General features: G+C 45.1%; 2 long non-coding RNA genes across 4 annotated transcripts in view; both read right to left on the bottom strand.

Annotated features, from left to right (window-relative positions):
* LOC310844862 overlaps positions 1 to 24,377 on the bottom strand; it is a 97,384-nt gene that overhangs the window by 28,252 nt on the left and 44,755 nt on the right. For 2 of the 3 annotated variants that reach the window (XR_014564364.1, XR_014564365.1), the window contains exons 5-6: positions 21,523 to 21,851; positions 17,915 to 18,060 (exon numbers count right to left, since the gene is read on the bottom strand). This is a non-coding gene — a long non-coding RNA (uncharacterized lncRNA). The remainder of the gene's footprint in view (positions 1 to 17,914; positions 18,061 to 21,522; positions 21,852 to 24,377) is intronic. The other variant, XR_014564366.1, reaches the window with a different exon arrangement.
* On the bottom strand, positions 1,844 to 13,357 carry LOC310845154. Its single transcript, XR_014564521.1, has 3 exons — positions 13,273 to 13,357; positions 3,867 to 4,042; positions 1,844 to 2,444 (listed from the first exon to the last, which is right to left on the bottom strand). It is a non-coding gene; the product is annotated as an uncharacterized lncRNA (long non-coding RNA).

Raw genomic sequence — 24,377 nt, 5'->3', positions numbered from 1 at the left:
TTATTTCAGCAGAGAACTTGGTGGACTAGACAGAGTATTCTTTGGGGAGGGAAACCAACCAACCAACAGCTGCTTTTCTTCTTCTCATACTTTATCCTCTTCAAAACTTTATATCCACTGTCAATCCACCTCTCTTTGGCTCATTTCCTGGTTTATTCCTGTTTCCTTCTTTGAAAATACTGTAAGGTTGCATACACGCTAACCCGTTTGTATGCGTAAAAGTAGTTTTTCCTCAATCCAGAATCGTTTGTGTTCATCTTCAACATGCTGCTTTCAATCTAGATTGATTCTAGATCCTGCCATCCACGAGAGTGGCTGCGGCTACTTGAAAACCCTCTGCTTGATTAAGATAGCTGCACCTTTTTCTCCCTGCACATGCCTTAAGTGAATAAAAAATGAAGTGGCGATTGCAATATTGGTATATGCACAACTATAACATCATTTGACAGGTGTGGACACACTGCTGGATTGTGTGGGATCAAACTGTAAGGACATTTTAAGTTTAGAATGAAACTAGTTTCTCAATCAGAACTTTCCAAGGGCAGAAAATATGCCATAGATCTAGATTTTGTGTGTGGACCATGTTGGAAAAAACAAGTACTCTGTTTTCATTGATTCCAGAATAAAATGTTGCATATCCGCAGCCTAAGCCAATGTTTGTTAAGCAACCAGATGAGCTCTCCTCCTTCTGTCAAAAAATCCTTTATATCTTGACATCTATGCTATTGGCTCAGTCAGCCCCATCATCTTATAAAGTGATGGATTATATCTCTCACTGTTCTAATATAGCAGTAAATGAAAGATTCACTCACACACTCACACCATGCAACATCTCCTAATGTTCTCTGGGAAAATCTCATAGTTATGCCTGAACAGGAGTGCTTAAGTTCTATAGCTAGTAAACAACTGCTTTGGGGAAATCTGACAGACCCAATACCCATCAATGTTCCAAAGAATATGTGAAACAAGGATAAGTAAAAACAAGAGGAAGGTAGGCAGAAGCTACCCAAGAAAAACCAATGGGAGCAATTCAGCTATTCAGTACACCAACTGATCAAAGTAAGGAAAGGAATATTAACCTTAAAAACTCAACAAAATAAGAATTATTTGAGCAGAGGATGCCAGGTACAATGAAGCTGCACTCTCTCGAGTCAAGAGGGGTCTCCATCCCTGATTTATTGCTTCATTTGCACCCACCCTGCTAGCTCAAAATATACTTCAGAGGATATTCTTATGGCATAGAGACATCAGCAAAGCCAAGGTATAAGTGGTGCACATGGCAAATGTCCTGTGTCACAAAACACTTCATCCTCACATCAGCTTTGTGAGATAAGCTGAGAAAGGATGAGTAGCTCAAAGTCATACAATGACCTTCATGGCTGAGCAGAAATTTGAAGTCAGGTCTGCTTGTTCCAAATCAAGCATTCTCTTCCCTAAGCCAGACTGGCTGATGGTGTGTGTGTGCATTTATTGTCTCTCCAAAATTGCTGTGTGCCCCATTAAGGAAAATACATGAGCATGCATACATCTTCCCCAATGAAACAGCTTTGGAGAGGTGTGATCTCTGCCAAAAGAGCACGGCATGGGGAAGAAAGCTAAACGCCCCCTATCCTTCCAGCTGTGTGCTCCATATTCAAGTTTCCTCTACAATGGCTTTTTAAGTCATTTAAGCCTTAGGTTCTCCAGCTGTGGCCCATAGACCATGTGTGGCCTGCAAGTTCCATTTAGGTGATCTGCAGAAAGGTTGAGGTTCAGTCATGTTTATCTGCACTCAGCCCTGCTAAGCCTAACAAAAAGGCAGGCATATCCGTTACACTAGAGAGGCAAGTCCATTGGTATTAAAATATGAGTTGGGGGTTGTTGTTTTTAAGTTTATTAAGTCATCCACCAAGACCGCCACCAATTTTCAAGTGATCTGCAAAAAAATTTGAGAAGCACTAAGAAACCAAAGACCCAATCAACGTTCCCCAGCATCTCTACTAGTTTGGCCCAATATGGTTTTTCTCTTTTGCAGTAAGCCATAAAGTGCTGTAGTGTGAATGGAGTACATTTGGGGACAATTGCCCTCATTCCCCTAACCTGTTTCAGTGGATGCGTCTGGGGTGGTTCACCTATGCACTTACATCACTTGATTTACACAACACGTGAGGACGCACAGCTGAATGTGTGAATGGCCTCAAGTGAAATGGGGTCAAGGCAATATGTATGTGATGGTGCGTTCACATATGCAAACCAGCACTTGATGCTAACAGCCACCAAGCAATGAGCTTGACTGTGTGAACCAGTCATAACTCACGGCTCTGACACAGATTATTTCTCTGCCTCAGGACGAAACTAATGTTCTGTGCTATGGGCTGGATTGTTAATCAAGTCTCATCCTCCGAAGGTGACAGAACAGACTTCTTCACCCTCCTTCCGTCTCTCCTTGATTTCACATTGAGAAGCTGCAAGCAGAAGACACGACAGTGTGACAATCTACTTGATCCAAATCCTGCTCTGCATTATTCATGCATTTCTTTCCCATTGCTCACATTTTTGTTAGCCTTCATTCAGCCAAAAGCATGTTGAATGTTTCCCTGTTTTAGATGTTCTAATCTCTTCTGGGTTCCCTCCCTCCCCCCACTTGCAGAAATGAGGTGTGTGCATTTGTGAAGGATCCTTCTATAACAGCTAATTCTCCCCTCCTTTACACCCCTTCCTAAACAATATATGTGCATAATCTGTTTACATAAGAAAGAATCAGAAAGGAAGAGCAATAAGGTAGGAGAGAGCCATGACTACTTTTGCTACCCTGCACAATTTAAGCCAAATCCCAAACAGACAGAGTCAGTACACCGTATAACATTTGTCCTTCATGGGACAGCTCTTGGAAGATGAATGCCCACAGATACACACACTAAAATATTTCACTGGCGTGGATCCCCTTCAGTACTATTGCTCAGGCACATGGTTTAATTTTATTGATTTATTTATTTTAAAAACAAACAAACACATGATACTGTCTGCCAAGAGGGCTTTGCCTTCTTCGTTCCCTCCACAACCTATAACTGCCTGCCCCCACCCCCGGCCAAAAAAAGGAATGTATAGGTTCCCCCTTATTTTTTTGGTTTGCTTTGTAATCTCTACTCTTGGCAGTTATTTTGTAGGAAACAGAAAGCGTTGTCAGTCTGCACCTTCTTCCTCGCTCTCGCTCTTCCTTTCTCTTATTAAATTGTAAAGCCCCATGGGCACTCAGACGTGCTTGGCTTCTATCTTCATCACTCAAGCAGTGATACTGCACTGCAGGGATGGGGAGGCAGCGGCAAGAATCCCTGGAGGGACTCAACTGCTCATCAGAAGGACTGGTATCCAGGCAACCAGCCTCCCCTGCCTGAGACAAGCAGAAACAGCTGGGAGCTTTGAAAACTAGGAGAAGCTACTGTAAAATGAGCAAGAAGGGAGGAGGGTGGAGAGAGAGAGAGAGGTTGGCTGCCTTCTTGTAGGCATAACATTTGCCCAGCTACAGATGGCCGCCATGGCCAAACTTCAAACGGCCACTTTTTAGCTCTGAACCATGCACTGAACTCAAGGCTGCCCCAATTAAATTGGTCTTGCCTATACACCCGGCAAGTGGTGGTGACTGGAGCTGATGGGATTTGTAGTCTAAAAACACCTGGAGGGCACCAGGTTGTGGAAGGCTGATTTCAATGTCAGGAAAGGGGTCTGGCCATGAACCAGGAATAACGCTCCCAAGCATAGGAGCAAAATTGATAGGCATTGCCATTCAAATGGTGTGCATCTTGGGATTCATTATGTGGGGCAGGGCTTACCTGCCCCCTTCCCCAATATTTTATTCAAGATGCCACCCTGCTTCCAAGTACACTTACCTGTAGGATAAATGCATGAGGTTTAAATTCCACATGTAAGAGAAATAACGAGCAACTCAAACATTCATAGCTAGGGGGGAATGAACTCCTTTTCCTCTCGCTAGCAACCAGGAGTCCTCCTCAAATCATGTCAGAGAAGGGCAGTCCTGATCAGAGGTTGGTGTTTCCAGACAGACCTGAGTTTGCAGGCAACAGCAGAAGTGAATTTCTGTGAATGAATCCTTATTTGGAGCACACTTCTAATGGAAAGGCATTCATGCTGAGGCTTTCTGAGTAAAAAAGAAACCCCTTCTGCTTATCATAGGAAGTACATACTTGGATAGAAAAGATTCCTAGTCCAGCTAACTCAAGTAGTTGGAGAAACAAAGGCAGCCATGCTTGCCGTTTTGTCCTCAGGAGAGAGATCGCAATCCCAGATGACCTCGCCTTGAGGTCCGAAGGGAGAAGTGGGAGTTGCAACCTCAGAATTCCATTCCGCATCAAAGAAAAGAGGATCACCCAGTTCAAAAGGACAGTAACAGTTTAGGAAGCTGAAAGTCTCCTGCTTTGTCTGTTTTCACCCCATGCAAAGCCTCTTATCTCAGCAAGCTGAGTTGTACCCCACTTCCAACACTCCCAGCATCTGTTTATTTCTCTCTTTTAAAAATCAGTTCCTCCCCCTGGAGAGGAGGGAATCAAAACACACAATTCATTTGGCCATCAAAAATGACTCCCATGTATATAAACCATTAACTTCCTGGCCAAGCCAGGAAGCAAATTGTATGTACGACACACACATGTACCCATTGCATCTTCAGCGGCACCTAAGCCACTTGTAAGAATGATCTCATGTTGGGGGGGGGGAGGAAGGGGAGAAGCAGGTTCTTGAATTGTGTTGTCTGTCATACGCCTCCCCATGTTGTGTTATCCCGTATGATCTTTGCCACAAACACACAAGCTGTAACACGATTCAATTATATATTTTTCCAATATTTCTTTACAAAGAACTGAAACCTAAACAAAAGAATAGCAAGTGTTTTCTTTTACAGTTGATTTTAATTATAAGAGTTTTAGCAGATTAGTCTATGAACTGAATGTGCTTATGGGGGGAAGGGGACAATATTTCTGAAGCGAGATACTACCAATGTATTTCCTTTTTCTTTTCGGACGATGCACATATGTGTTCCATAGCTGGCATAATCTTATAAGAGGCAGCCCTCCCCTGTGTGTGAGAGAAGGGAGAATGCCTCCTAGGAAGGTGCAGATTTTATGAGTCCTTGTATTAAACAAATAATAACCACAACATTTGAACTATTGCTATCAAGTGTTCTGAACACTCCGTGTGCATTATTAAGCAGTAACCCTCGTAAAAACCCTGCAACGCGCATCACTATTGTTATTTGCTTCTAGACAACCTGTTTATTGAACATTCATCCTGATTTGTTTGCACAAAGTTTCAGGGGACTTAGATGAAATCAGCTATTTACCAAGCATTCATCCTGTTTGCAGTTAATGGAGGGGCTGGGGAAACAACGGAGGAAGAATGAAATGTGGTTCTTGATGCACCTCCCCACACGACCATCAACTGTTTTGAAAACACCTGATGGAACTGCACTTAAGATTGCATCTCTATCTTTCACATAAGCACAGCAAGAGCGGGAGAGAGCATTTATTAAAATCTATATGCTGCCCATCTGGCTGGGTTGCCCCAACCACAGTAGGCAGTTCCCAACAAAAATAGTAAAAACACAATACAATAGGGTTGCCATACGCCCAGAATACTGCAGCCGCAGTAAAAATCTATTAGAACAAAAAAATACCATGGTGGTTCTCCCCATTAGAAGCAGTATCTTTGAAAAAATGGAATATGAGGGCTAATTGGCCAACATACATAGAGCTGTTAACTGAAGGTAAAATTAAAAGACTTTGAGGAGATAAGAGAATTGGTAACAGATTGGTTACAGTATCATCAATTAAATGATATTTTTATGACAGATAAAAAGGAAGGTTTTAGTTATGAATCATCAAAATTTCAAAAAGATGTTTTAGAAAATTATTGTGTAATTTGCTCATGGAGTGGCATACAAAAGATGAACAGGTTAAATCTGTAATGATACAATGAGCAAAAGACTTGGGACATAATATACAAATGGCAAAGTGGGAGAAGCTATGGAAAACAGAATTGAAATTCATGGGATGTTGTTCACTGAAAGTATATGAAAATGACGTATAGGTTGTATTTGACACCCGTCAAGTTAGCAAAAATATACAGAACAAGTTCAAATATTTGCTGGAAATGTAAAGAAAAAGAAGGTACCTTTTATCATATGTGGCGGACGTTTAAAGTAAAGAAAGATTTATGGGAGATGATATATAATGAAATGAAAAAAATGTTTAATACTAATAATAATAATAATAATAATTTTTTATTTATACCCCGCCCTCCCCAGCCAAGGCTGGGCTCAGAGCAGCTTACAAGCAATAATAAAAACAAGATGAATGATTACAAACTTAAAAACAAAAATAAAACACAACAATTAAAATAATGGAACATTAAAATATTAAAATGTAGCCTCATCGCAGGAGGAGAAGGAAAAGAAGGGGGAAAAAGAGAGAGGGGGGGAGGGAGGGAATCAAACTGGCTCCAAGCCAAAGGCCAGGCGGAACAACTCTGTCTTACAGGCCCTGCGGAAAGAAATCAGATCCTGCAGGGCCCTGGTCTCATGAGGCAGAGCGTTCCACCAGGCCAGAGCCAGAGTTGAAAAGGCCCTGGCTCTGGTCGAAGCCAATCTAACTTCCTTAGGGCCCGGGACCACTAGGGTGTTGTTATTTATGGACCTTGAGGCTCTCCGTGGGGCATACCAGGAGAGGCGGTCCCGGAGGTACGAGGGTCCTAGGCCGTGAAGGGCTTTAAAGGTCAAAAGCAGCACCTTAAATCTGACCCTGTACTCCACCGGGAGCCAGTGCAGCTTGAAAAGCACTGGGTGAATATGCTCCCATGGCAGAGACCCCGTGAGGAGCCTCGCTGCAGCATTCTGTACCCGCTGGAGTTTCTGGGACAGCTTCAAGGGCAGCCCCGCGTAGAGCGAATTACAGTAGTCAAGCCTGGAGATGACCGTCGCATGGATCACTGTGGCCAAGTCAGGGCGGGAAAGGTAAGGGACCAACTGCTTGATGCGGCGAAGGTGGAAAAATATCACCTTGGCTGTTGCTGTAACCTGCGCCTCCATGGAAAGGGAGGCGTCAAGGATTACACCCAAACTCTTAACGGAAGGCAATGGCACTAATTGGGCCCCCGCAAGAGAAGGGAGTTGGTCCCTCATCCCCATGCCATCCCGACCTAGCCATAGGACCTCTGTCTTCGAAGGATTTAGTTTCAATCGGCTCCCACGAAACCATCCAGCCACAGCTTCCAAGCATCTGGTCAATGTGTTTGGGGCCGAGTTGGTGTGGCCATCCATCAGCAGATAGAGCTGAGTGTCATCAGCATATTGGTGACAGCCCAGCCCAAAGCTCCGGATAATCTGGGCAAGGGGGCGCATAAAGATGTTAAAAAGCATCGGGGAGAGAATTGCGCCCTGCGGCACTCCACACACCAAGGAGTGGCGCGACGACATTTCCCTCCCTAGTGCCACCCTCTGTCCCCGACCAGAGATAAAAGAGCACAACCAGTTACGGGCTATGCCCTGTATCCCCACGTCTGCGAGGCAGTGGTCCAGAAGATCATGATCGACCATGTCAAAGGCTGCTGACAAATCTAAAAGGATCAGCAGTCCTGACCCGCCTCGATCCAGTTGTCTACGGAGATCGTCTGTTAAGGCAACCAGAGCCGTCTCCATCCCAAAACCAGGATAGAAACCGGACTGAAATGGATCTAATGCCGATGTTTCCTCCAGAAACCTACCAAGCTGCTCAGCAACCGCTCTCTCAGTTACCTTACCCAGGTATGGAAGATTTGAAACTGGGCGGTAATTGGATAGGTCTAAGGGATCTAATGAAGTTTTTTTTAAGAGTGGACACACCACTGCCTCCTTCAGTTCCCCTGGGAATGTCCCCGTGTCAAGGGACAAATTGATAATTTCAACCAGAGGGGTCCGCGCAACATCTGGACACTCCCTAATCAGCCAAGACGGGCACGGATCAAGGAGGCAGGTGTGGGCCTACTAACTTGGAGGAATCTATCCACATCAGTAGGGAGTATCTGATCGAAATGGTCCAACACTGGACCTGAAGTCATTCGAGGGGCCTCCAGTTCAGTCACTGTATCTAAATTGGCAGGGAGGTCACGGCGGAGCAATAGGACTTTATCCGCAAAAAAACTCGCGAATGCCTCACAGCTGTGGGTCGAATTTGTGCTTAAATTTGATTGTCCTCCTAAGGACGTTATTGACCTAATTATTCTAAAAAGTTGTGCCGGGCGAGAGCTAGCGGATGCAATGGAAGCTGCAAAGTAAGATTTCTTAGCAGCTTTCATAGCCATCTCATAGGCTTTCATAAGCGTCCTATAAGATGTTCTTGAGGCTCCGTCACGAGCCCATTGCCATACTCGCTCTAGCCGTCTGAGATCCCGCTTCATTTTCCGGAGCTCCTCAGTAAACCAAGGGGCCCGGTTTCGACGGGGTCGCAGAGGGCGCTTAGGTGCGATCTCATCAATGGCTGCCAAGAGCCGGTTATTCCAGTCCTCAACAAGGTCATCTAATGAGTCGCCAGGAGGAGCAGGGTTCCGCAAGGCTTGTCGGAATCTATCAGGATCCATCAGTTTTCGCGGACGAGCCCAAATAGGTTCGCCACTCGAGCCAGGGAGGAGCGGGAAGACAATCTTGGCTTTCAGAGCGTAGTGATCAGACCATGGCACTTCCACAGCAGGGAGCATGATCACATCTATGCCAGCCCCAAAGATCAGATCCAGCGTGTGGCCTGCTTGATGGGTAGGGCCCAAAACAACCTGGGAGAGCCCTAGTGTTGCCATGGAAGTCACTAGGTCCAGAGCTTGTGAGGAGGGAGCGGCATTGGCATGGACATTGAAGTCTCCCAAAACCAGTAGGTTTGGGAACTTCAAGGCCCAGCCTGCCACCACCTCCAGCAGGTCTGACAGGGTGGCTGCAGGTGTGCTGGGTGGTTGGTACACCAGCCAGACAGCCAAGCTCTCCTTGGTGCCCCACACGAGACCAACACATTCAATGCCGGAGATCGCCGGTGATGGCAGAGCTCTGAAAGAGCAATCCTCCCGGAATAACAACGCTACTCCTCCCCCCCGACTCACAGTCCGCGATTGATGGAGGATAGAGAAACCTGGGGGTGTTATCTCATGTAGGGAGACTACTTCGCCTTCCCGTACCCAGGTCTCCGTCACGCAAGCCAGGTCAATCCCCTGTGAGACAAAAAAGTCACGCATGGTGGCGGTTTTGTTGCCTATGGACCTGGCATTGCACAGCACCAATGTTGGAGGTGTGTAATCCTTGCTCTTCCTACCCTCATGCCTTGGGATGGGGCGTAGATTGGAAGGGGTACGAGGATCACTGCATCTCGAAACCCTTCGCCGATAGAGATATCTAGCCCCACCGCCATTCCTCCCTAGCCCTTCAATTTTGGAAATCCCAGATCCCATACTAGCCTCCCCAATAGATGGGTAACATCCCCTCAATAACAAGTCATCCTTGGGCCAGGACTCATGGGTCAAAATGGTATGGGAAAGAGGTGGAGGTCTGATAGGGTAAGTATCCCTAGAAGATAAAACCCAACCAACCGCACCCCAAGTGGGGGGGACAGTCCCATGGTGTTTCATTAACTGTCAATCCCCCTTTCCCTCCTGGGTTAATTGGAGGATTATTGGTTCTATCTGTGGCTGTGGAAGTATTAATGAGGTATGTGTTATAAAATGTGGATCACTGGCCAACAAAGAGCCAGATTCAAATTCGGAAGATCTGTCAATTCTGTCTCGCCAGGAGTACAGTAGAGAAGGCTGATCATTCTGATAAGTTTTTGGAACATTAGGCAAAGGTCCAGATGTAGATTTGGTGCTGGATATCTCCAGATTGTCAGCAACATAGAGTTCTTTATGTGTTGTTGCCATGGAAATGTCGGAGGCGCCAAATTCCTCATCTAATTTGGTGTCGTTTGAAAAGGGAACAGGGAGTTGCACTGATGTCTTTCGATGGGATAAAGAGCTGTTGGACGTCTTTAAATATTGTGCTCTAGGCTCTACTGTCCTTATATTTTGGGTAGAAATCTGTCTTTATACTCGTTAGCCTCTTCTTCAGGTCTTGTAATTCTAGGCTTACAGAGTTCTTTTCTTCCTTCGGGCAATTAGTATTTCTAGTGTTGAGCTTGGTTTCCTTTATCTGCATTAGCTTTGACTCTATGCAAGGGACCAATTGCCTCCTTGTTTCGTCCTTAAATACCCTCACTGGGCGGAGAGAATGGAACCACCATAGGGTATCCTTTATCTCCATGAGTCGATATGGGAGGGTTGATGACCTAAAGGTCATAAATAGGCGCATGGTGTTTCTCAAGGTAGGCAGGAAGTGGAAATTTTCTAGATCTACATTTCGGTAATGGTAATTCAGGAGCTGAGACAAGGACATAGTAATTTGTCTGCGGTTCATCCACCTATGAGTGTATTGGTGAATCTCAAGCATTATCTGGTTCGTTTGCAAGACTTGACAGGACCTCACTTCATCCATAGTTTGAGTTGGTGAGTTGTTAACAGAGTCATTTCTTATCATCTTTTTAAGCCCTTGGGCATTTAAAGGGGAGGAACTAGTATCCAATTGTTTCTCAATGTTAACTATTCTGGTGAGGATTTCATCCAGTCTTTGGAGAACCAGAACCATAGTTTCTGTAGACAACATGCAAATCTCTTGGTAGGGGTGCATATCCAGAATCGGTTGAAAGCAGGCTCCTCTGATATCTTGTTCTAGAGGCATGGGTGGGTCAGCGTTAGGAGTGGGAGGAATCCCTCCTGCTCTTGCCCTCTTGGACGGATTAGCTTTTAAAAGTTTAAAATAACTTTTGTTTAAAAACCAGAAGTTTTACTAGGAATTATAGGTACCGAGATACCAAAGGATCAGAAAAGATTGCTTATGTATGCAACAACAGCTGCACGGATGCTACTAGCCCAGAGATGGAAGGAAGAAACTATCCTGACCAGAGAAGAATGGCAAACCAAGTTGATAGACTAGGCCGAAATGGGAAAATTAACTGGGAAGCTCAGAAATCAAGAAGACAAGAACTTTAATAAGGAATGGGAAAAGTGTATATTTTATTTACGAGACCACTGTAAACAGGTTAAAACATTAGCAGGATTTTAACCACACTTGTAAAGTATGGATAATTTAGAAGGATTAAATATTTGGATAAATATTGATATGCAGTTAGAAAAAATGCCATTAGGACCCATGGAAGGGATGGGGGGGGGGAGTCAGGAGATTCAGAGCAATCTTGACATGCGGAGTCAGAACTGATTTTTGTTGTATGTATATACCTTTAAAAATCAAATTAAAAAATTATGCAAAATAATAATAATACTGCAGCCACAAGCAGTGTCCGGGCAGAAATCGTCTATATGTCCAGGAAAATCCAGACATATGGCAGCCTAGGTCAGCAGTATCAATTTCCCTCAGAAATAGCTCAAAAACGTCCAATTTCTTTGCAATTTTGCAAAAAGAGCTCCAATACTTTTCTGTTCGGATTTTCACTTTTTGAAATATGGCAACCCTACAACACAACATCACACACTAAAAACTTCCCTAAGCAGGGCGGCCTTAAGATGTCTTTCAAAAATCACATAGCAAACAAGCCTTACTGCCTCCCTTCCCAAAGGAGAGGGGGCACAACCTAGCCGAGCCTTCTCTAGCCATTTACAGCTCTGTAGTCCTTAAGCCCTTCATTTGCTAACAAGCATGGGCATGCATTGTGAAGTTTCCTTGCAAAATCTCCCACCATTTTCAGGTGGGATTCACCAGCAACTGTGTTGAATTGAGAGGTCTTGTGCAACCAACCCACTTCCCCCACAAAGTCAGGCTTCTTGCTGTAAGGGAAAGTGACAGAGAAATACACTAGAAAGTGGGGGGACAGCACTTGTTTTGACGCATATCATCTAACCTCCCCCATAAACAAATCAGAATGAATATTCATTAAACAGTCAACATTATCTAATCTCCCTGAAAACCTATCAAGATGAATGCTCAATGAGCAGGTCACCTGGAAGCACCCGTAGCATCTAATAATAATAATAATAATAATAATAATAATAATAATAATAAATTATTATTTGTACCCCGCCCATCTGGCTGGTTCTCCCCAGCCACTCTGGATAGCTTCCAACAAAGATTAAAAATACATTAAAATGTCACACATTAAAAACTTCCCTGAACAGGGCTGCCTTCAGATATCTTCTAAATGTCAGATAGTTGTTTATCTCTTTGATATCTGATGGGAGGGTGTTCTACAGGGCAGGCGCCACTACCGAGAAGGCCCTCTGCCTGGTTCCCTGTAACCTTACTTCTCGCAGTGAGGGAACTGCCAGAAGGCCCTCGGAGCTGGACCTCAGCGTCTGGGCAGAACGATGGGGTGGAGACGCTCCTTCAGGTATACTGGGCCAAGGCCGTTTAGGCCTTTAAAGGCCAACACCAACACTTTGAATTGTGCTTGGAAACTAGAAAAAGAGTGGCTCTAACTTCCATCTCCTGCTTGCACTGACTCTGAATACTTCTCCCTCCAAAGGGCAGCCCCACGTGGCTCTCCTGGTCTTTTCTGGTAGACTTCTCCTGACAAGCTCACACAATGCCACTTGCCAGGAGACAAGAAATAGACCCAGAGGGCCTTGGCAGGAGCATTCCAAAGCTAAAAATAGCTATGGGTCAGCTGTGAAGGAGCCTGAGGCTCCTTTCTCCCTATACTTTACCTTCCCATGCACAGCTGGTGCTGCAGTCACCAAGAGGACAAACAGCCCCATGACAAATCCTGGGTCTGCCTCTTTCCATCAACAACTCCCCCCTCCTCTTCTCCTCCAGGCATCTCTGCTGCTAGAAGCCAGGTTGCTGCTAAATTATTACAGGGAGTAGGAAAGAAAGAAAGAAAGAAAGAAAGAAAGAGAAAGAACGCTGTTCTGGAAGCAACGATGGGGAAACCATCCATTTCCGTTTCTCATTCTTCCAAGTTCTTAAGTTCAGTTCTCCCCATTTCTACCTCGGTTTGCACTTAAAAGGGGGCAATCCACCTGAAAATTCACCAGTAAATTGCCCCTAATATACAAATTTGTGTGCATTTTTGCCTAATGTAAACATTTTTGCAATCTTCCTTGATATAATGCATTTTATAACGTTGCTTTTGCTAATACATTTGCATTCTTATGCACACCTCACACTAGTATAATTGCATTACAAAATTCAGAGAAGCGTGCATTTTGAAAGATGTCTGTGCTCACCTTTCAACATGAACTGAATCAAATTTCTCCCCCTGTCCTTAGCTGGAAGCAACCCTTTCATTCAGTCAACACTGACCGAACACCTTGTGGGGATTTGGGATTATAGAGAGAAGATAGTTATTGAGTCTTCTCCTGTTCTTATCAAATGCATTTCAATGAAACATTCCCTCTTAGGCCCCTTTAAATAATATTCTAGTATCTTTCCAGCAGCTGCATAATTTAACTTTGTCTGCTTTTCCTTTCAGTCAAGCTGCCATTCAGTTAGCATTTGCTATAGTTATTTTAACAAACATTACCAACTTAAGTCCCATTGATTTTAGAAAGGAACATTTACGTATACACTTTATTCTCCCACTGTAATCAGTGGTGATTAAGACTGCAGCCCTATTCAAAAACAACTACAAAAATGTTGTTTTAGGTAGATTGGACTCCGTAGCCTCTTTATAGGAAAGAATTGGCTAATTCAGATAGATGCTGGTGATGTCATGTTGATATTGCTTCTTGGAGGCAGAGAACGTGGGTGTGTCCTCTTTTAGGTCAGAAAATGGTCTTATTTTGCTTGGGGGGAAATCTTTGATATTTGTAGATGTTCATGACTTGAAATCCTATGATCTGAGGAGCAACAGATGGATCCCTTGAGCCCTTATGGTTTCAAAAGGACTTATACTTCAAGGTTAGAAGGACATAAAAAAGAATTTTATTTACAGGCATGCATATTGTTGCAAACTGCCCTAATTTCTGAGCAGTGTGAGATTCCAGGGGTCCCAGACGCTTACGCAAGGTTTGTGTTTCCTTTTGGAAATGAGGCACAGTGGAATCTTTGGGATTTGTAGTTTATTTACACATATACGCAGCTTGTTAAGGGTGCTTGTAGCCAAAGGAAGGGGCACAGCAGAGACTTCACTATGGTCAAAGATAACGCTTACAGTCACTTCTATAGCTCTGGTTAGCTGCACACACCAATCTAGAGTAGCTACTCCCAGATGCGAGCTCCATGCAGCAGTTGCAGCAACTAGGAACCACTCCCCCTCCACCATTTTATCTACCTTCCCTTGACAGGCTGTGAACAGGTAGTGGAGACTACGCCTGTGTGGAAACATCCTCTGCTCTTCCTGCTTCAGTTCTCTCCTTGTTCTGGGAGACAGTGGCGCAGGCAAGGCAGGGGGAAGCACTTGGCCCTTCACTTGCCTGTCCGGCCTCTTCCTCCTCCCTTTCTGAGCCATCCTGTGCTCCACTCTCCAGCTTTGAAGCTTCCCCTTGCCTCCTGGCTGGTTTAGATGCCCGCAAAACCACTGCCCTCGTCTCCCGAAGGCACCTTTGCCCAGTTCCTGACACAACCTGGACCTACTTTGGAGGAGTTCACAGCATTAACAACCCAAAAGGATCTTGTTTCTCCCATAGCCACAGCCTTGGATTCAAACAGAAATCAAACAACATGCTCTGCCTCTCCAGGTTGCTGATTTTCTTCTAGATCACTTTACTCCTAACTCCAACCTCTCTACTCTAAACTCTTGACTTTATTTGTTGAGGGAGGGAGCGCCCCCCCCCCATTTTCTGCCTGGCACAGAGCCCTCTTTGATCCTTTGTTCACTCAATGGACCATCACTCAGGCAATCATTCAACACAGGAAGCCAGTCTGATTTAATTAGCTGTTAACACTCGCTGGATCCAGTGATTAGAGAGGCCGGGCAACCAGTTTAACACCCCAAGCCTTGATTAAAGTCTAATACTTACTGGAGCCAGGAATCATAGGTCTCTGGCACCCACAAACTCCTAACACTATTATTCTCCAAGTTCAGTAAAACAGTCGTGATATATTTTGTACTTATTTAATGGATGCAATTTTATAGTTAGTATTTTTCCTTAATGGTGGTGGTATGAATTTTTTTGAAAACAAATATGTAAAAATAAATGTTATAAAAATCCTTTCACAAAAGGAAATTTAAAAATCTAGACTCCTAGCAAAGGAATCTTCCTACTCAAACCTTCTAAAGGAAGAGGTAACTGTTTTCATTTGTGTTTCTTCTACCTACCCACAGATTGGTGCTCCCAACAGGAATTCACAGTATGGGGGAAACCTGATAGGGCTCTCCAAGGTGCCACCCCCACTTTGCAGTGCCCTCCCCCTAGGGACACATTTGCCCTCTTCCATTTACAAATTTAGATGGCCACTGAAGACGTTTTCATTTACTCAGTCTTTTGTAAACACAGGCTAGATTGTTAATACCTAACAGTTGCAGACTTTTTTGAGGGGCTGTTAATGGTTCTGGCCCCTTCATGGATCACTGCCTTGTCATGGCGAAGGGGCTCCAATAACTCCGAGAAGCTAGGAGCTTTATGCCAGGGGTCAGCAAACATTTCCAGCAGGGGGCCGGTACACTGTCCCTCAGACCTTGTGGGGGGCCAGACTATATTTCGGAGGGGGAAAAGAACAAATTCCTATGATCCACAAATAACCCAGAGATGCATTTTAAATAAAAGCACACATTTTACTCATGTAAAAACACCAGGAAGGCCCCACAAATAACCCAGAGGTGCATTTTAAATAAAAGGACACATTCTACTCATGTAAAAACACGCTGATTCCCGGACCGTCTGCAGGCTGGATTTAGAAGATGACTGGGCCGAATCCGGTCCCCGGGCCTTAGCTTGCCTACCCATGCTTATGCCATGCAGGGCCACCCAAGACGGACAGGTCATAGCCGAGAGTTTAATAATAATAATAAATAATAATAAATTTTATTTATATCCCGCCCTCCCCAGCTGAAGCCGGGCTCAGGGCGGCTAACAACACTAAAACAGTGCAACATTATAAAAACATTATAAAAATTAATTAAAATCAAAATTGATGGCAACCATAAACTAAAGTTTTGTAAAAATTGCCAAAGGAGGGAGTCAGGCTACGCCCTGACCAAAGGCCTAGTAGAACAGCTCTGTCTTGCAGGCCCTGCGGAAAGATGTCAAGTCCTGCAGGGCCTTTGTCTCTTGTGACAGAGCGTTCCACCAGGTTGCAGCCGCAGCCGAAAAAGCCCTGGCTCTAGTTGAGGCCAGCCTAACCTCTCTGTGGCCTGGGACCTTCAAGATGTTTTTATTTGAAGACCGTAAGTTCCTCTGTGGGGCATACAAGGAGAGGCAGTCCCGTAGGTACGAGGGTCCTAGGCCGTATAGGGCTTTGAAGGTTAAAACCAGCACCTTAAACCTGATCCTGTACTCCACCGGGAGCCAGTGCAGCCGGTATAGCACCGGATGAATGTGATCTCGCAGCAAAGACCCTGTAAGGAGTCTCGCTGCGGCATTCTGCACCCGCTGGAGTTTCTAGGTCAGTCTCAAGGGCAGCCCCACGTAGAGCGAGTTACAATAATCCAGTCTGGAGGTGACCGTCACGTGGATCACAGTGGCTAGGTCAGGGCGAGAGAGGTAAGGAGCCAACTGCTTAGCTTGGCGGAGATGAAAAAATGCTGCCTTTGTTATAGCTGCAATCTGCGCCTCCATGGAGAGGGAGGTATCAAAGATTACACCCAAACTCTTAATGGACGGTGCTGGCACTAACTGTGCCCCCGTAAGAGATGGGAGTTGCCCCCTCAATCCCATATCGCTCTGTCCCAGCCAGAGGACCTCTGTCTTCGAAGGATTTAACTTCAACCGGCTCCCACGTAACCATCCAGCCACAGCTTCCAAGCATCTGATCAGTGTGTCTGGGGCCGAGTCAGGATGGCCATCCATCAACAGATAGAGTTGGCTGTCATCAGCATACTGGTAGCAGCCCAGCCCAAAACTCTGGACAAGCTGGGCGAGGGGGCGCATAAAGATGTTAAAAAGCATCGGAGCGAGTATCGCACCCTGGGGCACTCCACACACCAAGGAGTGGCGGGATGACAATTCCCCCCAAGCGCCACCCTCTGTCCCCGACCAGAGAGAAACGAGTGCAGCCATTGAAGGACTGTGCCCTGGATCCCCACGTCGGCAAGGCGGTGGTCCAGGAGTTCGTGATCAACCATGCCGAAGGCTGCTGACAGGTCTAGAAGAATCAGCAGCCCCAACCCGCCTCGATCCAGCTGCCTGCGGAGATCATCTGTTAGGGCGACCAGAGCCGTCTCGGTCCCATGACCAGCGCGGAAGCCAGACTGGAATGGATCCAGAGCCATTTAGTTTAGACTAAATGTGATCCACTTGGAGAAGGAACTGGCAAACCACTCCAATATTTTGCCAAGAAAACTCCATGGACATAAAAAAGGAGAAGCTTTGAGAAGAAAGTGAGAGTTTCCAAGGCATTCTCTGGTTCATGGAGTCACTGAGAGTCGAACACAACTAAGACGACTAAACAACAACAACGGTCCTGGGCCATTGTTATGGTTTTTTTATTATATGTATTTTGTTTTTTGTATCTTATTGTAAATTCTCTTGGGAAAGTGATCTAAAACTGTAACTAATATGTAAATAAATTGGCTAATCTAGACAGAGCTTCTCTATCGCCGTCATTTTCCAAACCTTTGCACGCCACAAAAGAGGGGCCAAATCAACTTCCCAGGGGGAAGCTTCTCTAACATTTAGGGAATAACCATGTGATGCCTGTTTGTTCAACACACAATTGATAACCATTTATGGAAAGGCTGTAATTTTCTGAAAAGTGGAATATTGCTACCTGGAATCCTCTTTGGGTCTGATGGCCCCACTGAATAGCTGGGGAAATACCTTTTACCAGGGGAAATATAAGGGTCTCCTTGACAACAGCTTCCTGCTTTGCTGGCTTCAGGATTTGTGTTAGATCTGAAGTCCAAAAAGCGCTGTCTGCAAAAGAAAAGGGGTGTGTGGAAATAAAACAGGAAAAAGCAACGTGAGGTTTTATGCCTCAGAATTCTGACTAAAGCAACATTTAGAAGCTCTCGTAAGCTTCCTACAGAAACCAATGTCAGTTCCCTTCAAGGCTTCTACTACAGGAAGCTCCTTTCCCTGTATCTCCCCCCAATAACATTCATAACACATTCCTATTAGCGGTATGAAGAGCTATGAATGGATTAAATGTGCTCGCTGTGCTGTGCCCACATCTCTAGGCTGCTCGTTTAAGTGAAGCACGATTCAAGTGCTTGCAAGGGAGATCCCTCAAGAACTCCTTGCTGCAGCCAAAAACAGCAATAGTGATGATTCCGTAGCAGGAAAAGTGGGGCACACCATGTCTTTGTTCTACTGGGGGCAAGAGAGTGCCCATCCAGGGAGGGGGGGGCTGCAGCTGCAGTCGACTGGCAAAATTCCACACCTCGATGTTTTATTTATAAGTGACAAACCCAACATCGATGGAATAAAATGAAAAATCTCTCTCATCTTCAGGAAACTGAAAGATAAACTTCCATTATTTACCAAGCACCATCAGTATACTTGGGCACACAGCACAGGCAGAGAGAGAGGGAAAAGAAACAAAGTCTGCAGCCTCAGCCACAGGAGGGCATCATTTCCTGACAGCATCTCCCAGCACCAAAGGTGGCGACAGTTTTACTATTTCCTCCAAGAATTATACAGGACACGTGAGATATGGAATGTCACGTATAGCACACCAGTTAAAACAGAAGGCATTCGGTGCACACAGAACTGGCAAATCCTCAGAATAGCTACCAATTTGGGAGCAAACTCTGGCACAGCTTGAGAATTGAGATATCAGCAAAGCTCACCGGGTTCAGACCCAGAAACAAGATTTCGGGAGTTGGGAAATGTTCATCTCAAAGAGGAGAGCATTAGCAGCAGCTGAATTCTTCTCTAAAGGTAAAGGGACCCCTGACCATTGGGTCCAGTCGCGGACGACTCTGGGGTTGCAGCGCTCATCTCGCTTTACTGGCTGAGGGAGCCGGCGTACAGCTTCCGGGTCATGTGGCAAGGATGACTAAGCTGCTTCTGGCGAACCAGAGCAGTGCATGGAAACGCCATTTACCTTCCCGCCAGAGCAGTACCTATTTATCTACTTGCACTTTGATGTGCTTTCGAACTGCTAGGTTGGCAGGAGCAGGGACCGAGCAACAGGAGCTCACCCCGTTGTGGGGATTCGAACCGCCAACCTTCTGATCAGCAAGTCCTAGGCTCTGTGGTTTAACTTACAGCACCACCCATGTCCCCAATTCTTCTCTAGCTCAAGTTAAAATCCAAGCTGGGGAAGATTTCTTGGCTTACCCTTACTTTGAAGAGTTAATCCTAGGAAAACTGGAACAGGGGTGCAAAAGCTCACCCCTTGCACTAGACCTTATGCCAAGGGTCAATCCTCTCCCTCCCCCTCCCCTAGCTGGGAGTGAATCCCTACCTGAAAGCCCTAGTTGGGGTTGTTTTGCTTTTTGACACTGGATGGCTCAGTGGGTTACAGGTAGTGCTGATAATGCCAAGGTTGCAGGTTTGATCCCCATATGGGACAGCTGCATGTTCCTGCATTGCAGGGGGTTGGACTAACTGATCCTCAGGTTTCAACTCTACAATTCTATGATTCTATGACATATATTATATATATGTACACATACATACATGTTATATATATTTCGTACTGTACTATGTCGGTGGTGGTGGTGGAATCAGTCTTTTTCATTAAATGATGGAAGAGTGTGCCTTTGGGGTGAAGTCAAACCGTTGGAGAGTTACAGCGGTTGATATGAAGACCAATATGGAAGAGACATGTTTTGTTGCAGCTGAGGCAAATGAAGGCATCCAGTTGTGCTGATACAGGTGTACCAGGATGTTTCTTCTTTCTACATTCTTCCCAGCAGTCACTTCTCTTCTAGTCACTCCTGTATATAGCTTTCTTATTTTTCTTGCTTTGTTTTAACTCGACTGTAGGCCATGTTTGGGTTGCTCCTGACCAGTCGACGGGACAGTAAATTTATTTATCATTTCATTTACAAATCGTATACTATGAAGCATCTCAAAGTGATTTCATGATGCAATAAAAACATACACTAAAACATTAGGCTATTAACAATGATAATAATAGATATGACCCCTCTTATGCTCTTCTAGCAACATCTTCCTCAACAACTTTGCAGCTTTAGATGTTGGCATCCATGGTCTGAACAGACAAATTTAGGGCCAATTCTCATAAAGCAACAATTTGTGAGTGCATGCCTAAGCTGTTTTAAGAATACCCTTTAAAGTGCAATGCTTGAGCATGACAAACATTCATTTGCAAACACAAATGTATCATGCAGTTCCTATGCACTCATCAGAAAGTCAGAGTTCTTTCCATTGTTTGCAGAGAGATAGCCACATTACTCTGTGGCAGCAAGAACAACTAAGAGTCTTGTGGCACCTTAAATGTATTATGGCATAAGCTTTTGTAGACTAGAGTCCACTCTTTCAGATGCATCATGACTATAATTCCCTGTGCTGGATGCACTATTCATTGGCAAACCTGGATTTGGTGCAGTTATGTTATGCATGAATTAAATGTTTCCAGACAGGCTTTGTCGGGGGAGTTTTCCAACCAAGAGCTCTTTCACACAACAGCCTATTGCCACCCATTTAAACTCCCTGTGCTCAAACCAAAGCGTTTCAGCTTTTGGCACTTGGAACAATTGAGGTTTGGCTTCAAGCACAAGTCTAAAATAGCAAGGACAAACCGCACGATCTGAAGTCAGCGAACATAAAGTTATGGAGAAGCTAAAGAAACAACTTCTCCTGCCCTTGACCTCTCTTGCTTCTGGGGCCTCTCATCCGCAGACCGCAGGCAATTTAGCATTCCACGCTGGGGAGAGAAATTCACACGACTCAAACAACAGCAGCAAAAGAATCAGAAGCTTCAAAGCCAACAGCCTCATTGTACATCTCAGAGGTCATGATCTTAACAGAGCGCTTTGAGGAAATAACCTCAGAGCCCAACCAGAGACAAATCTCAGCTCGGAACATTTAACATCCTGCTCTGCAACCTTGCGGAGGCTTCGAATTGTGCACTTCCTGCGTCCAGGCCTGTGTTTTACAAGGGCGCTTGTGTCTGCTTGAGCTGTAAGCTGCCTCTCCAGGCTGTTTTGACCCTTCACCATGCTCATCCCTTCCTGCCCTCATCCCACCTGGACCCTTAAGGATGCAGGAAGGGCTGGGAGCAAAGCCACGGGGCTGGGGCTGCCTGTCTTGGGATTGGAAATGTAAATTCCCAGCCTTTGCAAAGAAAGCATCAGCAGCCACTGCTCCATTTTTTCTCTCCCCTCCTGGCGGCTCTCCTCCTGCCTGGGCAGCGAGCAGGCGCAGAAGCAAACATACACACAGAGCTTTGTCAACGTTAATTACCAGAAGCCTGGAGCCCAGCAGTCATCCTGTTGACTAATTTGTCAGACGCTGCTGACTCAGCATCAGGGAGGCCAGCTTGCAGGGAGGAGTGCAATTGGGGAGCGGATGCCTTTATTCTTCTGGCCTTCCCTTCATCCCAGAGCCTTGTGTGGTGGCTGTGGGTGACCACCTCCATTCAGAAGATCTGTGTCTAGGACAGCTTTTGATCCAAAGGCTCGCCAGCCAGGGATAGTTGAGGAAGGGAGTGGATTGGTTAGGCTGAGCTTATGCTGGCTGTTGTTGTTTTCCTTCTTCAACTAGGCTTCCTCTGCTGTCATTTGACACAGCCCCTGCCCGGGTGAGAGTAGGACAAGAGATGGCTGGGAGACAAGCTCTGCTCCTGATCTGAAGGACAAAGTGCCTTCAGGTGGGCCCTCACCAACAGTACTTTGTGTCCCAACACTAGCAGTGCTGTGTAGCTGCCATTTAAAAATTCTTGCAGTGCCCTGAAGCAATGCCACATCAGAAGCACTGTGGGAAATTAAAATGGCAGCAAGACTTTAAAAGGCAGCTAGGGCAGGGGTCAATAGTTGACCGTTAGCAGTTTGGGTGCTGATGCCAGTCCTGCTGAGGACAAAGGCTGTGTAAACACTACTGATTTAAACCACACAGGTATTGTCAGGAGTTGTTTCATCTCAAAGTGCAGTTGTTCACTCACCTGTAGGCCATGTTTGTGTCTCCCTTGACCAAATGACAGGATAGCAAATTTATTCATTATTTCATTTACAAATTGATTACTATGAAGCATCCCAAAGCGATTTCATGATGCAATAGAAACATAACACTAAAACATTGGGCTATTAATAGGTATCAAGCAATGTCTTCCTCAACAACTTTGCAGCTTTAGATGTTGGCATCGATGGTCTGAGCAGACAAATTTAGGGCCAATTCTCATAAAGCAGCAATTTGTGTGTGTACACTGAGGCTGTTTTAAGAGTACGCTTTAAAATGTGATGTGTGAACATGACAAGCGTTCATTTGACATGTCTTAGGGTAACATGCATGACTGCAAGCTGTAAATCAGTTTACTTAACAAAACAAACAATACACTTTGTATTAAAGCCAAAGTGTAGAACTTCAAGTGTGAAGTTACTGGGCAGTTTGGCATATGTTGAGGGTGAAGGAGATACAGTGGTACCTCGGGAGGCTTGAGATTCCTGCATTGCAGAGGGTTGGACTAGATGGCTCTTAGATGACTCTATACAGTGGTACCTCGGGTTACAGATGCTTCAGGTTACAGACTCCACTAACCCAGAAATATTACCTCGGGTTAAGAACTTTGCTTCAGGATGAGAACAGAAATCGTGCTCCAGCGGTGCGGAAGCAGGAGGCCCCATTAGCTAAAGAAGTGCTTCAGGTTAAGAACAACTTCAGGTTACGTACGGACCTCCAGAATGAATTAAGTACTTAATGTTTGATGTATTACATTATTTTAATATTTTTGGAAGCCGCCCAGAGTTGCTGGGGAAGCCCAGCCAGATGGGCGGGGTATAAATAATAAAATTATTATTATTATTATTATTATTATTATTATTATTATTATTAACCCGAGGTACCACTGTAATTCTTTTTTAAGAAGTAGTGAATATTTAAAATTGGAGACGACCCAGATTGTCCCTGCCTGTGGAGAAAAGAGCCCATATCTTTGTGGCTCTGCAAACAAGAGAAAGGAAAAAACCTGAGGGTGGAAAGCAAATTTCCAGCACAGGTCACGGCGGGAGTGCTGTTGTGCTCAGGTCCTGCTTGGCCACAGAACAGGATGCTGGATGGGTCTGATCCACCAGGACTCGTCTAATGTTCCCACCTTCCTTCTAATGTTCTTACCTCCCAAAACTTCTCAGAAGACATTTTCCCTCAGGGTTTGTGTGGCCAGAGAGAGGGTGGAACCAGGCCCATGCTTTTGTCCAGACAAACGTAGAGCCAAAGGTGACAACTAATTTGCTGGATAATTCCCAATCTCAGGCTTGCCCTTGGTTTCAGCCATGAGTCAGCCGCTCTGCTTGTCAAAGCCGGTGGGTTCCTCATTAAATCCTAATGGAATATGAACAAGCATCAAAGCAGGAAAAGGGCCATGAATGTGTGACCAGGACTTGGGAAACAGCTCGCTTGCATACAAGGCTAGCAGCAGCAACCGCAGCTGCGAAACTCTGTGCCAAGCCTGAATTCCATGTGCAGGGGGAAATTGAGAGACATCACCAACAACTGGGCTCTGTCTGGAGAAAGCAAAGCCCAACACTTTCTTGAAACGTTCCGACCTTTTCCTCATTTAGGGTTGCCAAAGCTTTGCTACTACTTCAAACAAAAGTTTTGGGTCTCTTCTCTGGCCAGACAGTAGTCCAGCCAAGAAAAGCAACTTCAGAGATTGTGGAAAATATGCTTCCATCCAGATGAATATTATGCATGCAGCCTAAATATGTGAAACAGAGATGGTATGTGGTGGAGTGAACACCCATCTGGGAGACCTGGGTTTCAGTCCCTCAAGAAGGCAATTGTTTTTTGGAGGGTTTCCAGCAAGTTGTAGCCCCTCTCGCTCTCTATGCTTCAGTATATAGCCTGTAAAATGTGCATGGTAACCACCTAGGGAATCACACAGAACCTAAACCTATCCTTAAAATCAGTTCATAAAGGGTTTTGTCTTTCAGTGAACCAGGACTGAGCCGAAACCTGAAACCTCTTGACTGCCTTACCCCCGAACTGGAATTGGAACCAAATTGGTGAGGGCTCCTCTCAGCTTCTTCAAGGCTTCTTCCAGCTCTGTGGGTCTTTCTTGAGTCTATTAAAAAGATACAATAGAATCAGAGAATTGTAGAGTTGGA

Source organism: Podarcis gaigeae (assembly GCF_964106915.1).
Source record: "Podarcis gaigeae genome assembly, chromosome: 1".
In the NCBI taxonomy this organism is placed as follows: Eukaryota; Metazoa; Chordata; class Lepidosauria; order Squamata; family Lacertidae; genus Podarcis; species Podarcis gaigeae.
The sequence above is the reverse complement of the archived record's forward strand: the minus strand, read 5'-3'. Positions and strand labels throughout refer to the sequence as shown.